Source organism: Canis lupus, chromosome 30 (genome assembly GCF_011100685.1).
Source record: "Canis lupus familiaris isolate Mischka breed German Shepherd chromosome 30, alternate assembly UU_Cfam_GSD_1.0, whole genome shotgun sequence".
Lineage (NCBI taxonomy): Eukaryota > Metazoa > Chordata > Mammalia > Carnivora > Canidae > Canis > Canis lupus.
Window position 1 is genome coordinate 24,018,584 of NC_049251.1, and position 17,769 is coordinate 24,036,352.

At 35.9% G+C, this 17,769-nt stretch overlaps 1 protein-coding gene across 1 annotated transcript in view; it reads right to left on the reverse strand.

Annotated features, from left to right (window-relative positions):
• The window catches only part of ADAM10 (ADAM metallopeptidase domain 10), a 128,312-nt gene that overhangs the window by 94,956 nt on the left and 15,587 nt on the right, over positions 1 to 17,769 (reverse strand). The gene's annotated exons all lie outside the window — the stretch shown is intronic.

Consider the following 17,769-nt stretch of genomic DNA (forward strand, 5'->3'; position numbering starts at 1 on the left):
TATTATTTTTTCTATTTGTTAATTTTCACTTTGAACTCATTATTTTCTTTTTTGACTTTGTTTCATAAGGTAATGCCACTGATTTAAGACTTTGTTTCTTCTCTAATTCAAATGTTTAGTGCTATAAATGTCTCCTTAATACAGCATTAGCAGCATCCCACAGATTTTGCTATGTTACCATTTTTGTTCTATTCAACATATTTTCTGATATCCTTTTTGATCCATGTCCTTTTAGAAGTCTGCTACTTTCCAAATACCAAGGATTTTTCAATTACCTCTGTTACTGAATTCTAATTTAATCCCACTATAGCCAGAAACGTTGCTTTTTTAAACTCAGAAACAATTATTTTATAATAGAATATGATCTAGCTTTGCAAATATTTCATGGGCAATTGAAAAGAATGTGTATTCTGCTATTAAGAGTGAATGTTCTAGAAACGTCAACTCTGCTCTTATCGCGTATTCTATAAATGACAACGAGGTCAGTACATCTGGGTGGCTCAGTTGGTTAAGGGTCTGCCTTCAGCTCAGGTCATGATCCTGGGGTCCTGGGATTGAGCCCTGCATTAGACTCCCTGTTCAGCACAGGAACCTACTTCTCCCCTTCCCCTGATCATACTCTCATGTTCTCTCTCTCTCAAATAAACTAAATCTAAAATAAATAAATAAATAAATAAATAAATAAATAAATAAATAAATAAAACTCAAATGTTCATTAGAAAAACAGTGTCAACTAGGTCAAGGTGGTTGCTGGGGTTGTTTAAGTCTTTATATCCTTACTGATTTTCTATCTACCTGTTCTATTATTGAAAGAGGGCTAGTAAAATCTGTGATTTTTTCTATTTCTCCTTGCAGTTCTTTGCTTCAGTAATTTTTGAAGCTGTTATTACACACAAAGATGTTAATGACTATCATGCCTTTTGGGTTAATTCATCCTTTATCATTATCAAATGATATTCTTTATTCTTTGTAATATTCTATATCCTAAAATCTATTTTGATATTAATATGGCCATTACCCTCTATTTGGGGAGCTAGCATAGTGTGTCTTTTCCCATTCTTTTAACCCATTTGTGTCTTGATACTTGGCTTGTCCTAGGCAGGATGTAACTGGGTCTTTTTTTTTTTTTTTTTTAAGTAATCTCTACACCCAACATGGGGGTCAAACTCACCTGAGAGCAAGAGTCAAATGTTCTACCAAATGAGACAGCCAGGCACTCCTCCAGTCTTGCATTTCATCCACTCTGATAATCTCTGCCTTTTAATTGGGATATTTAGATCATTTACATTTAAAGTAGTTACTAATATGGTTAGGTTTAAGTCTATCAATGCTATTTATTTCTATTTGACTCATCTGTACTTTGGATTAATTTGGATTGTTCCCTTTTCCTTGTTTTGGATTAATTTTTTTTTAAAGATTTTATTTATTTGAGAGAGAATGAGCAGGGGGAAGGGCAGAGGGAGAGGGAGAAGCAGACTCCCTTCTCAGCAGGGCTTGATCCCAGGACCCCGGAGATCATGACCTGAGCCAAAGGCAAATGCTTAAATGAGCCACCTAGGCACCCCTGGACTTATTTTTTTTTTTTTTTTTTTTTTTTTTTTTTATGATAGTCACAGAGAGAGAGAGAGGCAGAGACACAGGCAGAGGGAGAAGCAGGCTCCATGCACCGGGAGCACAACGTGGGATTCGATCCCGGGTCTCCAGGATCACACCCTAGGCTGAAGGCGGCGCTAACTTATCCCAGCCTACCTTCAACTGTTAAACAATACTTCAGGTATAAGAAGCTAACATTAACATACTTCCATTCCTCTCCTGCTGGACTTTAGGTTATAGACATTATATATTTCACTTATACATATCCTTTAAACCTCACAATATATTGTTACTGTTTTGGCTAAAACAGAATTATCTTTTAACGATGTTTAAACAACAAGAAAAAAATCTTCCCTAATTAACATTTCCAGGGTTCTTTATTTCTTTGTATGAATCCATATTTCCATTTGGTATCATTTTCTTTCTAGATGACTTCCTCTAACATTTCTTCTACTGGTAAAAAAAAAAAAAAACAAAACAAAACCCTTCCAGCTTTTGTATGTCTGAAAGTCTTTATTTTGTCTTCATTTTTGAAAGATACTTTCACTGGGCATTCCAAGCTGTCAGGTTTGTATTTTTTTCTTTAAATACGTTTAAAATGTTGCTCCACCATCTTTTCACTTGTATTCCTTCTGAAAAGAAATCTGTCACCCTTATCTGTGCTCCTCTGAATATAATGTATCTTTTCCCTCCCTGGTTTGCTTTTAAGATTTTCCTCTTTATCACTGGCTTTGAGCAATTTGATTTCAAAGTGCTTCTTCATATTTCTTGAGCTTTATTTCAGTGAACTTCTTGGATCTGTGGGTGGACAGTTTTTCAACCACTATTTCTTCAATTTTTTTTTTTTTATTTTTAAGCTCTCTCCACCTTTCCCCAGAAGGACTCAAATTATACCAGGTCACTCAAACTTTTCCCACAGTCAACTAGTGGTTTTTCACAGTCACTGAAAATCCTTTTTTCTTGGAGCAGCTGGGTGGCTCAGTCTGTTAAGCATCTGCCTTCCACTCAGGTCATGATCTCAAGGTCCTGGGATCAAGCCATGCATCTGGCTCCCTGCACAGCAGGGAGTCTGCTGCTCCCTCTGCTCCTCCCCCTGCTCATGCTCTTTCTTTCTCATATAAGTAAATAATCTTTTTTAAAAATTCTTTTTTCTCTTTTCATTTTGCTTCTACTGCTGTATCTCCTAGTTCACTAATATTCTGCAATATCTAATCTGTTGTTAATGCCATCTACTGTATTTTCCACTGAAAACAGTATAGTTTTCATCTCTACAAGTTAGATTTGTGTTTTATATTTTCTACGTCTATACTTAACTTTTTAAATATATGAAATATGATTATAATACTAATAATGTTCTTGTCTGTTAATTCTACAACTTGTGTCACTTCTAGGTTGATTCCAATTAATTGCTTATTCCTCTCATTATGGATTGCTGTTTTCCTGCTTCAATGCATGCTATAATATAATCTTTCACCAAATGGATGCCAAACATGACAAATTTCACTTTGTTGGGTGCTAAGCTTTTTTGTATTTTTATAGATATTCTTGGGCTTTGTTACAGGAGAAAGTATGGTTATTTGGAAATAGTTTGATCTTTCTGGGTCTTGCATTTATGATTTGTTAGGCAGATCTGGAGCAATACTCGGTGTAGGGCTAATTATTCCTCACTACTGAAACAAGACCTATCTGACTAGTCTACCCCACTGCTCCACAAATTATGAATTTTTTTCAGTCTAGCCAGTGAGAACAGGCACTATTTTTTGCTCTCTGTGAACATGGGGCACTGTTTCTTTCTCTGGCCTCAGATAGTTTCTTCACATGTATGCACTGATCAACTGTCAAACAGTAGGGGAATCCTTTACAGATGCCAGAGATTCTGTCTCTATGCAGCACTCTTCATTCTGATATTCTGTCTGTGAACTCTAGTTGCTTTAGTTCCCCTTAACTCTCAGTTTCATGTTCTCAACCTAGAGAGTTAGTTGGCCTATATCTAGATTCCCTCCCATATCATCATTGTAGACAGCAATTTTCTCAAGATAGAAAGCTGAAGCAATCATAGGTCTTGCCTCATTTGTTTCTCCCTCTCAGGGATCACTGTCCTTTACCACCTGGTGACTAGTGTCTTAAAAACTGTGGTTTCTCTGTTTTTTCCTAGTTTCCTTAGTTTTGTTTTGTTTTTTTTTTTTTTTCAAACAAGGGGGAAAATCTGGTCCTGGTTTCTCCATCTTCACCGTGAGAAGAAGTCAAAACTAGTGATTACCTCAGAAATCAAAATTTCTTCCTAAAGAAAACTGTCCTGGGCAGTCCCAGTGGCTCAGCAGTTTAGCGTTGCCTTCAGCCCAGAGGGTGATCCTGGAGACCTGGGATCGAGTCCCACATCAGGCTCCCTGCATGGAGCCTGCTTCTCCCTCTGCTTGTGTCTCTGCCTTTCTCTGTGTGTCTCTCATGAATAAATAAATAAAATCTTTAAAAAAAAAAAAAGAAAAAGAAAGAAAGAAAACTGTCCTCTTTTATAAAACAAAACACCTTTTTTTTTTTTTTTTTTTTTTTTTTTTTAAAGAAACCATAGGGGCAGCGCCTGGGTGGTTCAGTCAGTTGGGTATCTGCCTTTGGCTTGGGTCATGATCTCAAGGTCTTGGATCAAGCCCCACATTGGGTTGCCTGCTCAGCAGGGAGTCTGCTTCTTCCTCTGCCTCTTACCCCCTCTCATGCTCACAGGCACATGCTCTTTCTCTCTTTCAATTAAAAACAAAAAAAGAAAAGAAAAGAAACTATAATGGTTTGTCTAATGTATTGCATGAAGCCTAAGTGTCCATCACTAAATTTTCTGTATATACAAATCATTGTACAGTTAAGGACACAAATTCTTACATCAAATCATCTAGTTTAAGTTCTGAAAACTGCACAAGATAGATATATTCAACACTACTGAACTGTACATTTAGAAATAGTTAAGGTTATACATTTTATGGTAAGCATTTTTTTTTTACCAGAATAAAAAATTATCTGGTTTAAATCCCATTACCTTCATTTATTAGCTTTTTTCCCTGACCAAATGGAAAACTCAGCTTCAGGGCCCCATCTTTAAAACTGGAGAGAAGCAGAATATCTCTCTCTTAAGGCTGTTTGGATTATGATTTAAGCCATGTGTAGTTATTAGCAAAGGGCCTACAATACCATAGAGGCTTAGTAAATTATTCATCATCATCATCATCATCATCTCCATCTCTTCCTCCTCCCACACTTGCCTTTGAGACCTACATATACAAATTAAGGCCATAAATTGAGGAATAAACACAGAACTGGGTTTTCATTTTGATACTTCCTAGCCATGACTAACTAGATGAGCTGGGTAATTATTTAACTTTTTTAAAATTTCAGGGCTCTTATTTATAAAAGAGACAAGGGCTATCTTAAATGCAGATAAACTGCTTAGCACAAATCCCAGCATTAAAAGATCATTTAATTTAAACTATTACTGAGTCACTTCACTGTACTCTTGAATGCACTGCTCTCAAGAGTGATGACAAGAATGGAGTCCAAAACTAGAATACAAAGTTATCTTTGCAACTAACAAAGACAATAGAGTGAAGCCAGGGTATAAGAGATGATAAAGTCTGCTAGTATGAAACTTTTAAAAATCAAGACTAAATAATGGAATCAAATATACTATACATTATCCATATTCTTTAAAAGTATTTTTAGTCTATACTGGGGTTTAAAATATACTCCACACAAGAGAAAATATCAAAAAGAAATTAAAAATGAATAAGTTGTAGTATAAGAACTTTGGGGTAGTTTATTTTATTTTGAGAATCAATCTAGAATTTCCATTGGATTACTGAATTGTACTTAAGTGGACTGAGTAACCACAGCATGAACCTGGCTTTGCAAAGTTACTGCTTCCACTACTTTTTCAGCACCAAAAAAGTCAACTTTTTAAGTCACAGTTCAGATTAAGTGTTCTGCCATTTCTGATAACTTAAAACAATAAATACTGCTGTTTTGGTGACATGTGATAAAAGCTCAATTATTTGCATGGATGGAACACTACTGGGAGAGTTATTAAATAGTCATGTTTTCTCTGTCCCCCACACAAAGGAATTTTCTAAGGAAAGATAATGTTTACTTTCCACTGGCAAAGGATCTGAGTGATCTTCTGAATCTTTATAATTGAGGTAAAACATGATTCACAGATTTTAACTGGTAAAGTTAAAAATGCTACCCAGAAACATGTAGTTATCAAGTCCATGTCATTATCATTTTCTACATAAGACTTATGTTTCTATGTTAATTATGCCTAAATATCAGTATTTATGAAAGGATCTCAGTAACATAAAAAAAATCATTAAAGTTAAGATAATGTATTAAAACTGGATTATGTAATTTATATCCCCTAATACTTGATAAAACAAAGGGGGAATCCATAAGAAAACAACTTAAAAAAGCAGTCCATCCTCACATATTAAAAAAACAATAAAAAATTCCTCAAGAACTGAAACCAAGTAAGAAAAAGATATAGCCAGTGTGTGTTGGATTAAGCTAAGCTAATACAGGTTCACGAGCAGAAGAGCTCTTTCCAATTCTGCATTCATTGACATTATGTTGGTAGCCTGAAATCAACCAGGGGTGGGAGTGGAGGGGGCCAGTAATTTAAACCACTGAAGTTAGAAAAGGCTAAAATCAGAGGGTTTTTTCTTGTTTTCAAGAGAGTCAGTGCACTAATACAACACTGGGCATAACTAATTGTATAATCTCTCAAACAGGTAGCCAAGGAAATAAACAGAATATTCGAATGAGAAAGTGGAAAAGTATAACACATTGGACTCCTGATGCTGTCCCTAATGCTCGGAAGTCCTACAATTCACTTATTTTTAAAACTCAAAGGAGAACAGAGCTCTGGAATTCTCAAAAAGGTTGAATATGGTCATGACTCCATGACTGGGCAAAAGTAAAACACAAAATAGTCAGCCCCTGAAACTTTGGCTCAGAAAAAAGGGGGAAAAAACTATCCACATTATATCACAGCAAAAAAACAACAACAGGGCAGAGAAAAGCCACACAACCATAAACATTGTCCAAATATGCTAGAGCAAAAACAACTAAAGAAGCAAAACAAAACAAAAAAGCAAAATAGAAAATAATCCAATTAAGAAGAAAATTAAAAAACATTTGAAAACAATCCTGGACAAACTGGAATCACTTTTAGATAATATTAGGATCTTGTTAATTTTCTTCATACGACAGCTTCATACAATAGCATTGTAGCTATATAATAGAATATTCTGAACTTTTAAAGTTATATTTTCAAGTATTCAGGAGTAAATTGACATGCATAATTTTCATTGAAGGGATTCCAGGCAGGACAATAAGAAAAAGGATGTAAATTGTTACATCAGTTTCCACTTCTGGCTATAATGGAGAAAAAAGGACTGAATTTAATCTACAACTACCATAAGCAATTAGAAAACTGTACAAAATACATAATAAGATAAGCAAATGAGGTGAAATCTACAACCAGCCCAATTCACTAACTACAAGTAGATTCCAGACCAATGTGCAGGCTGGAAGAACCCAAAAAGCTTGAGGGTCTCAGGAATTGAGGAGCCAGATACCCACATTCAGGGAGGTCAGGCATTCAGAATTCGTGGGTCAGCCAAGAAAAAGCTGAACAGAGAGGGCACTCTGAGACGTAAAAAGCAGTCCACTTAAGGGTTTTGCTGAGTACGAGTCTGAACATAGGGGAAAATAAACTATCTCAGGCCAGAAAAACTAACCACACACAAAAAAAAGTCAGCAGAACAATCTTCAAAGCCAATTAACAGCTGAGAAGTGTTCATATTCCTACCATGCAGGAAAGAAAGACCTGTAATCTATGGAGCATTGGGTATAGCCCTCAGAAAAACATCACCTTATTCACGGGGTAAAATTAGCCATACATTAAAGCTGTTGTGGACCTTACCCTAACAAATTTTATACATTTTCCAAAGGATTAAACAGACTCCAAGTAGTTTAACCATACACCAAAATAGTCAGACAAGATCTAAAGGACAAAACCAAACATGTGAAAAAGTAATAATCAAATGATCTACATCCAATCAAAAATTATCATGCATGTAAAAAAAAATCAGGAAAATATATTTTTCTGCATAACTGGAGGAAAAATCAGACTTCAGAAACAGAAATTACAGAGATTCTGGAATTAGCATACAAACAGGTTAAAACAGCTATTATAAATATGTTCCATACATTAAGGTACATACAAGAAAACAAACATGAGGAGGGAAACGGGATTTAATTATAAATCTACAGAACCAAGAAACTCAACAAACCTTAAACGGAATTAAATATAAAAGAAAACCACACAGAGGCAAATCATAGGCTAATGGCTGAAAACTAGGGACAAAAAGAGCAAACAACTAGAAAAAGACACATTTTATACAGAGGAAAAAAGTTACAAATGACAGCATAATTCTACATAAGCCAGAAGATAATGCAGCTACATCTTTAAAGTACTTTAAGGGATAAAAAATTCTCAACCTAAGATTCTATACCCAGTTAAAGTATCTTTCACAAATGAAGATAAAAGGGAGAAAAAGGTGAAATGAACCCTTTATCAGACATTGAAACTGACAAAATCATCACTAGAAGACCTGCAAATACAAGAAATGTTAAAGGAAGCTTTACAGGCAGAAGGAATGATACCAGATGGAAATCTGTACTGACAAAAAAAATAGTGCCAAGAAATAATGAATATATGAGAATTTTTTTTCTTTTTTAATCCTTTTAAAAGACTTTAAAAAAAAAACCACACTGTGACATTTATGACACACATAGAATTAAAATGTATGACAATAACATCACAATGGAGAAGAGAAATAGAATTGTGTATTATTTGAAGGTACACAAGTATACGTTATTGATACATATTTGTACACCCTTGGAACAACCTCTAAAAACATAGCAAACAGATGTAACACATAAGCCAAGAGTCTTTTAAATAAATTAATCCCAAAGAACCCAGGAAAAGTCAGGGACGGGGGCGGGGGGAGTAACAGAAAACAAATATTATGATGGCTGTTTTAAAATCAATCATATCAATAAATACATTAAAAGTAAGTGATCTAGGGGTGACTGGGTGGCTCAATTTGTTAAGTGACTGCCTTCAGTTCAGTTCATGATCCCAGAGTCCTGGGACTGAGCCCCGTGTCAGGCTCCCTGCTCAGCAAGATGTCTGCTTCTCTCTCCCCACTCCTCCACCTTGTGCTCTCTCATGTGCTCAAATAAATAAATAAATAACATCTTTAAAAAAAAAAGTAAATGATCTAAACATAACACAGAAATGAGTGACAGTCGTTATTTTCATAAAAAGGAAAAGGCAAAAATACAGGCTACACAAAAGACATTTTAAATAAAAAAGTAAAGATGAGTTAGAGTAAAAAGGGTGAGGAAAGTTATACCATACAAACAGTCCAAAGAAAGATGGAGTAGCTATGGTATTATCAAAGTAAATTTCAAAACAAAAAATTATGAGGGGTAAAGAAAAACATTTCCCAATTCATCAAAAGGACCTAACTATCCTAAAATGTGTATCACTAACAGAGCTTCAAAGCACATGAAGAAAAAGTTGACAGAACTGAATTATAATTATAGATAAAAATCATAACAGTCCTCACTGAACAAGTAGACAAAAAATAAAAACACAGAAAACTTGAACACTATCAAACAACTTGATCCAATTAACATTCACAAAACATTCCAATCAACAACAGGATATTCAAGGACACATGGAATATTCGCCAAGACAGACCTTAATCCTAGGCCATAAAGCATGTTTCTATAAATTTAAAAAGGCTGAAATCATGTAGTATGTTTTCTGACTATAGTGCAATTAAAACAGTAACAGATGTGTGGTAAAATCCCTAAATATCAGGAACTTAGCACGCTTCTATTAGCCCACAGGTCAAAATAGAAATCAAAAGGGATATCACAAAGTATTTCCAATGGACTACAAAGAGCACAAGGGAACTTTATAGGTTGATATATGTTCTAATATTATGGTAGTGGTTATATGGCTACATATATTTCTTAAAATCATTGAAATCTACTTTATGGAAATAATACCTCAACAAAGCTAATCAAAAATTTTTACAGAAAAGTGTTGAATCAATCTGGTAGACATATGGCTATCTGGCCCTTCTTTTACCTTTCCCTAAGTTACACAATTTTGCTAAAACAAAAGTCCAGAATCAAAAAAAAAAAAAAAAAACTCAAATATTACAACGTCTTCTTTTTTTTTTTTAAAGATTGTATTTATTTTTTTGACAAAGAGAGAGAGGGAGGGAGAGCACAAGTAGGTGGAGCAGCATGCAGAGAAAGAGGGAGAAGGAAACTCCACTGAGCAGGGAGCCCCATGCAGGGCTCCATCCCAGAACCCTGGGATCATGACCTAAGCCAAAGGCAGATGCTTAACTGACTGAGCCACCCATGTGCCCCACAATTTGTCCTCTTTAAGGAAAATTAATGAACTCAACATTCCACTCACCTCCAAGAAACTACTAAGCAACATGTAATGACTCATTATTCATAAATATATTTTTGTTTGTTTTAAGGTTTTATTTGAGAAAGAGAGAGCATACAAGAAAGCACAAGTGGTGGAGAGGGAGAAGCAGGCTGCCCATCAAGCAGGAAGGCTGATGCAGAGCTCAATCCCAGGATCATGACCTAAGCCTAAGGCAGCCACTTAACCCATTGAGCCACCCAGATGCCCCATAAATAACCATACTTTTGCTAATAAGACATATATGTAGTAAGAAATGGAGAAAACAAAAAAATTAAATGCAACTAATGATCACAGGTACCAAAAGAACATCAGGGGAAACCAAACATCAAGGGAAAATATCAGTTAAGAAACTAGAAACTAGGGATGCCTGGGTGGCTCAGCGGTTGAGCATCTGACTTCCGCTCCGGGCCTGACTGAGTCCCAGGATCGGGTCCCCTATTGGGCTTCCTGCAGGGAGCATGCTTATCCCTCTGCCTGTGTCTCTGCCTTTCTCTGTGTGTGTGTCTCTCATAAATAAAACAAAATTAAATTAAATTAAATTAATTAAATTAAAATAAAAGTAGAAACTATCATTTTCAAGGACTTTGTAGTGGTACTGAAGTTCCAATTCAACATTAAGCTAAAAAGCTAAAAGAAAAACTGGGAGCCTACTACTCCCATGGATTCAAATAACGAGTTCATTCATTAACTAATACCACAGAGACTGGAAATTTGTGTTTGTGGATGTTTCAGTCTTGACACAGAACCTTGCTATTCAAATTGTGTTTTGGGGACTGGCTGCATGGGTATCTCCTGGGGAATTGTTAGCAATGCAAAATCCTGGTCTCTCCTTTGGAATCCCCCAAGCAAATCAGGATGTAACAAGACCTATATGATTTCCAGTGATCTGTATGCACATCCAACTTTCAGAAATCTGTAACTTTTCTGTATACAGAAATTCCCTGACTTCTACCTGCAGCTGTACCTTTCTTGTTCTACCTGCTGGCTTCAATCTAAGCATTTAATAGTATATTAATAGGGCTATCATTCAAGCAAGAAACGCCTTACCTGATATCACAGGTAATGTACTGATGAGAAAAAGTGTCAAAAAATGTAAAACAGAGGTAAGTATATTAACCCAAAAGCCAATTCCAGCTGACCACCTGTTTTTGCAACACAGCTATATGCTCATTCGTTTATGTATTTTCTATCACTGCTTTCATACTCCAACAGCAGAGTTGAATAAGCAGAGCATCACAAAACAGGTATGAATCTGTAGAAAGTCACTTTAGCACTTATTGACTAGTTATAAACCATCTTTTCTTCCCCTACAACTCGAGTTCTAACAGGAGATCCATGTGCCTCGGCAGGGGATTCTTGAGCCCCTTGATTTTGCATGCAAAATTCTAAGAACATTATTCTCTCTCTTTTTTTTTAAGCTGGTACTTTGTTGATTCTGCTTTTCTTATTTAATTTTTTATTCATCTATTTGTGTTTCTATCTCTTTTTAAAAACTTAATACAGTAACCAGGATTAACAAACCATGTAACAGTAGAGCATTTTTACTTTGCTCCTGATTTTTACAAGAGTATCTTTAGTTTTTATCATATTCATAATATGATGCTAAGGTTGTTTTTTCCCATTCCTATTTTAGAAATCTAGTATTTTAAAATTCACATGAAAATCTGGCTAAAAGACATTTGTTTAAAAAAAAAAAAAGCTTCACATGTCACAGCTTTAAACAGAAAAGTTAAAAATCCAAAACTACATATGCTTATTTTTAAAATATATTCTAATTGCCTTAAGTCTACACTGATAGCTTCCTTTGTACAAAAAAATATCTCAATTAGATAAACTTAAATATTTAATTAAATAATGTTCAAAACTGGATCTAATCGGGACGCCTGAGTGGCTCAGCGGTTGAGAGTCTGCCTTCGGCTAGGGTATGATCCTGGAGCCCCAGGATTGAGTCCCACATGGTGCTCCCTGCATGGAGCCTGCTTCTCCCTCTGCCTTTATCTCTGCCTCTCTCTGTGTGTCTCTCATGAATAAACAAATAAAACCTTTTTTAAAAAATTATTTTAAAAAAACTGGATCTAATAATAAGTAAAATTTATTGAGCGCTTCCAATCTGCCAGGCTCTGTAGTATTCTACATTTTTTTTCATTTAATCCACCCAAAAGACCTATAAAGTAAGAACTATCAGCCCATTTTAAAGAAAACCGAGGTTTGAGAGATATGTAACAAACCCAGAATCACAGAGCAAATAGGAAGCAGTGCCAAGAAGAGAATTCTCATTTCAATAACTTCATGATTCTATCATCCTCATCATAAACAAGGCAAACCACCATTCACATTTCTGATGTAACTATAAAAAACTGAAGAGAAGGGCTAGTGGCTGGCTCAGTCACAGAGCATATGACTCTTGATCTCAAGAGTTGTGGGTTCAAGCCTCATGTTGGGTGCAGAGATTATCTAGAAATAAAATCTTCCAGAAAAAACAATGAAGAGAAAAATATATAAAAACACAGCACACGGCAGCAACCTTTCAAAACCTAAATTGATATCTATCTCTAAGATGTGGAAAATCATATAATAAAATACCAAATAAGAACATACCTTTTAAAGTCTCAAAAAATATATACGTATACCCTTGATTTCCACAGCTAGTGAATGAAATTGGCACAGTTTACTCCACAGGAGCCCATGCCAATCTCCAACCCTCTGCACTACTTAGCTCAGTTAGGTATCACAAAATTGCCTGTTCCCACATAGAGTCTGGACCTACTCAACTGAGATTTGTTCCTGTACTTTAGCTACTAGTCAAAAGCTCAAAAAGCAGGGGCAGATTGCAGCTCTATCACCAAATCACACTGACGCAGTTAAGGATTCACCCACCTCAACTCTATCTTTTTCTTGTTTTTAAAGATTTATTTACGAGAGACACAGATTGAGAGAGAGGCAGAGATACAGGCAGAGAGAGAAGTAGGCTCCATGCAGGGAGCCCGATGTGGGACTCGATAGCAGGACTCTAGGATCATGCCCTGGGCTGAAGGCAGATGCTCAACCGCTGAGCCACTCAGGCATCCCTCCTCAACTCTATCTTAACAGAGCTTGGCCTCTGCCCTACTCACCTTTATACTGATCTCCCCTTGTCGCAGATCTTCCGGATTCCTTTCTTCTAAACTACCTATTTGTCTACTCAATTCCTAATCTTGAATAACGTGGGGATTAGGAGCACCAATACACACACACACACACACACCTGTGTGTAAGTGCTGAAAATACACATACAACTTTTGAATCCCCAAAAGCTTAACTATTAACAGCCTGTGGCTGACTGGAAGTTTTACCAATAACATAGTCAATTAACACATATTTTGTATGTTACATGTTTTATACACTGTATTCTTACAATAAAATAAACTAGAGGAAAGCAAATGTTACTAAGAAAATCATAAGGAAGAAAAAATACATCTACAGTATCGTATTGCATTTATCAAATAAAATCTGCACATAAGTAAACTTGTGCCATCCTAACTCACACTGTTGAAGAGTCAACTGTACTCTATTCCTGATCCGTGTTACTTGCTGGACTGTCCCACATTACATCAGTACATAAATATATATGCCCTAGTACTAACTATATCATTGCTTCTGTAATATCAAGCTTGAACCAAGAGTAATTATGAATCAGGCAAAATAACACCAGACATAAAGAGGAATCCAAGATTTTGTGTTCTTTGCAAATCAACATGTAAATCCTACATAAGAAACGACCTAGAACCTATAAATTTTTCCATAAATACTAAAGTATTCTCCATTATGATCCTATTCAATTCCCATACTTCCCATACAATAACCTCTTACTTGAAGTAATATCTATTACTTGACATTAATGCAGAAAGCCTCTCTACTTTTATCTTCTTCAAGACTATGCAGGTATCCCCAAAAGCCAGCAATGTATACCACAGTTAGCCCAAAAACATCACGTGAAAAACACCAACATTGCTCTGTCCTCTCCAATGTCACTTTTCTACCAGAGAAAACTAAGGGGAAATCTGTTAAAATGTTGGGGCGCCTGGCTGGCTCAATCGGTACAGCGTGCAACTCTTGATCTCAGGGTTTGAAGTTCAAGCTCCATGTTGAGGGTAGAGATTACTTAAAACAATAAACTCTAAAAAAAAAAAAAAAAAAACTGTCTGAGAGATGCACCCTATTGACAAAACTTCAGCAAGCAAACATGTCTGCTCCGTTCAGAACCCAGGTTTCCAATTAGGCTTCTGATTAGGAGCCTAGTTCAGAAGACTAGTTTACATGCCTGTGTCCTAGCTGCAGATGAAGAGACTGGGAATCTGAATTAGGAAGATGGAATGCCTAAGACTAAAAATCAATGCCAAACATAGCAAGGTTCAAAAGGTTCTAGACAACCAAAAACTATGACAAATAACTGGCCTCTTTGCTTCCACTCTTGCCCCTACTATGCAGTCTATTTTTCACACAGGAGACAGAGTGATGGTTCAAGTAAAGTCATGCTATGTCTGTCCTCTGCTCAAATACTTCCAAATGTTTCCCAACTGCTCAGAGTCCTAACCATGACTTACAAGGCTGAACATGAGCCTTATAAAGGACTGCATTTCCCTACTCGACTCCCGTAACTATCTCACCACTCTCCCCTTATTCTATGTACCACATTAGTCTCCTTATTGTCCCTCTGACTAGAGGATCTCCCAAAGCAGGACTGAACACCACACTTTATTCAGGTATCTACTCAACTTCTTCAGAAGCTTTCTTTGGTCACACCCTATCTAAAAGCATATGTCCCAGTCATTCTCATTCTAATATCCTGCTTTAGGGGTGCCTGGCTGGTTCGTCAAAAGAACATGCAACTCTTGATCTTGGAGTTGTGAGTTCAAGTCCCATGCTGGGCATAGAGATTATTTAAATAAATAAAACTTTAAAAAATAATAAAATTCTGCTTTCTTCTTATTATTTCCTGTTGACATATATCCCTCCACCAAAAGAATATAAATTCCATGAAAATAAGGACTTTATTTTGTTCAGTGATGTATCCTCAGTGCGTAGAACAGAGTGACACAGAAAATGGGTACTCAATAAATATTTAAGAATGAATGAATCCCAAAGGGGTGTATCACTCTTATGTTTATAGCAACATTATTAACAACAGTCAAACTATAGAGAGAACCCATGTCCATCAACTGATGAATAAAGATGTGTATATACAATGGAATATTATTCGGCCATCAAAAAGAATTCAATGTTGCCATTTGCAATGACATGGACAGAGCTAGTGTTTTATGCTAAATGAAGTAAGTCAGAGAAAGACAAATACCATATGATATCATTCATATGTGAAATTTAAGAAAGAAAAGAGATGAACATATAGAAAGTGGGGAGGGGAAAGGAGAGAGGGAAACAAACAAAAAGTGATTCCTAACTATAAAGAACTGAGGGATGAAGGAGAGATGTGAGTGGGGGATGGGCTAAATGGGTGATGGGTATTAAGGAGCACACATGTTCTGATGAGCACTCTGCGTTACAAGTAAATGATGAATCACTTAAGTCTACCAGAAACCGATACTGCACTATATGTTAAAATTTTTTTTTAAAAATTAATGAATCAAAAAAAAAAAAAATTAATGAATCCACGCAATGTTTCATGGAAATTTCTATTTTCATTCATATTTATGAAGAAAGGAGTCTATATCTTGCTGATAAAAGCAGTACAAATCAATCATCAGAAAATATGTGGTCTAACGATACTTACCAAGAAGAAGTACCAGAATTTCTACCAGGCCCAGCATTTGCAAAATGCAATTTGTTAAAATAAAATTATTACAGGTTTATTCAGCAGGTAATTTTTTTCAAAATCTTCTACTGATGCTACAACTGCATTTTAGTTGCATGTCTCTGTAATTACATATGCAGTTTTTATCACCATTTTGCATGACTTTCTGGACAATTATAACTCTCATAGTCCCGTTGCAACTAAGTTTTCAATAACCATGGCAGGTCAACATATCTAACTTTATGTTCTAACAGTTTAGCAAGCAGTTTCTTTATTTATAAGTAGAACTAAACTTCATGAGTTAGAATCCCAGCTTTACCACTTACTTAATTTAGGGATCTTGGAAAAGCTACTTAATCTCTGTGCCACAGTTTCTTCCCCATCTGTAAATCAGGTGAAATAGCAGTCTCTGAACCTAAAATGTTTTTACATGGATTAAAACAACTACATAGAGAAGCCTGGGTGCCTCAGTGGTTGAGCATCTGCCTTCTGCCCAGGGCGTGATCCCGGAGTCCTGGGATCGAGTCCCACGTCAGGCTCCCTGCAGATAGCCTGCTTCTCCCTCTGCCTATGTCTCTGCCTATGTCTAAGATAAATAAAATCTTAAAGATTTTATTTATTTATTCAAGAGAGGCACAGAGAGAGAGAGAGAGAGAGAGAGAGAGAGAGGCAGAGACACAGGCAGAGGGAGAAGCAGGCTCCGTGCAGGGAACCCGACGTGGGACTCGATCCCAGGACTCCAGGATCACGCCCTGGGCCAAAGGCAGATGCTCAACCGCTGACACAACCAGGCATCCCAAATAAAATCTTTAAAATATATATATATATATAAGGCTTAGAATAGTGTACAGTATATAGTAAGTAAAAATTCAGTAAATTATGGCTAAATTATCTAATTTAACTGTTATAACAACTGTACAGAACAAGTATAATTAATCTTAAAATGAGGCACAGAGAGGTTAAGTGATCCACCTAAGACTACAAAACTTCCCTAGCTCTAACATTCTATGAATCTAAATTTATTCCAAAATGAAAATGGGTTTTTAAAAGTTTCATCTTGGGGTGACTGCCTGGGTGGCTCAGTTGGTTAGGCTGCCTTTTGACTCTTGGTTTTGGCTCAGGTCATGATCTCAGGGGTCACGGGATCAGGCCCTGGAGTGGGATTCCACACAAAGCAGAGAGTATGCTTGAAGATTTTCTTCCTCTGCTTCTCCACCTATTCGTGCACATGTGCACTCTCTTTCTCAAAAAAAAATAAATAAATAAATCTTAAAAGTTTCTTAACATAAAGTTAATAAGTTAACAATAAAGTTTATAAGTTTTATTAAGTATAATTAGATAAGCATGAAGACACTCTACATTTCCCCCTTGGAGTCTAATCTGGAGCAGGGAATGACAACTGATCAATGATTTAAAAATAACACTTTTCAGGGGCACCTAGCTGGCTCAGTCTGTGGAGCAAGTGACTCTTGATCTCAGGGTTGTGAGTCTGAGTCCCACGCTAGGTGTAAAGATTACTTAAAAATAATCTTAAAATCTTTTTAAAAAATAACATTTTAAAAAACAGGAATACATACTAGTTGGTTTTTACAGAAAAAAATTCTAACTCATTCAACCTAGTTTTTTAATTAACAGAACGTTAAAAAATACTCAGTAAGCAAAACCAATACACTAACAAAAATGGTAGTTTCATTCCTCTTTATTCTTTTTTCATTCTTCTTTAAAGTCAATTTAGGTAAAAAGACTAATTAGAAACTTTCAAAGCTTTTTTCTAGATGTACTTAGAAACTTAGGATTCTTACATAATTCTCTATTTTTTTAAAGT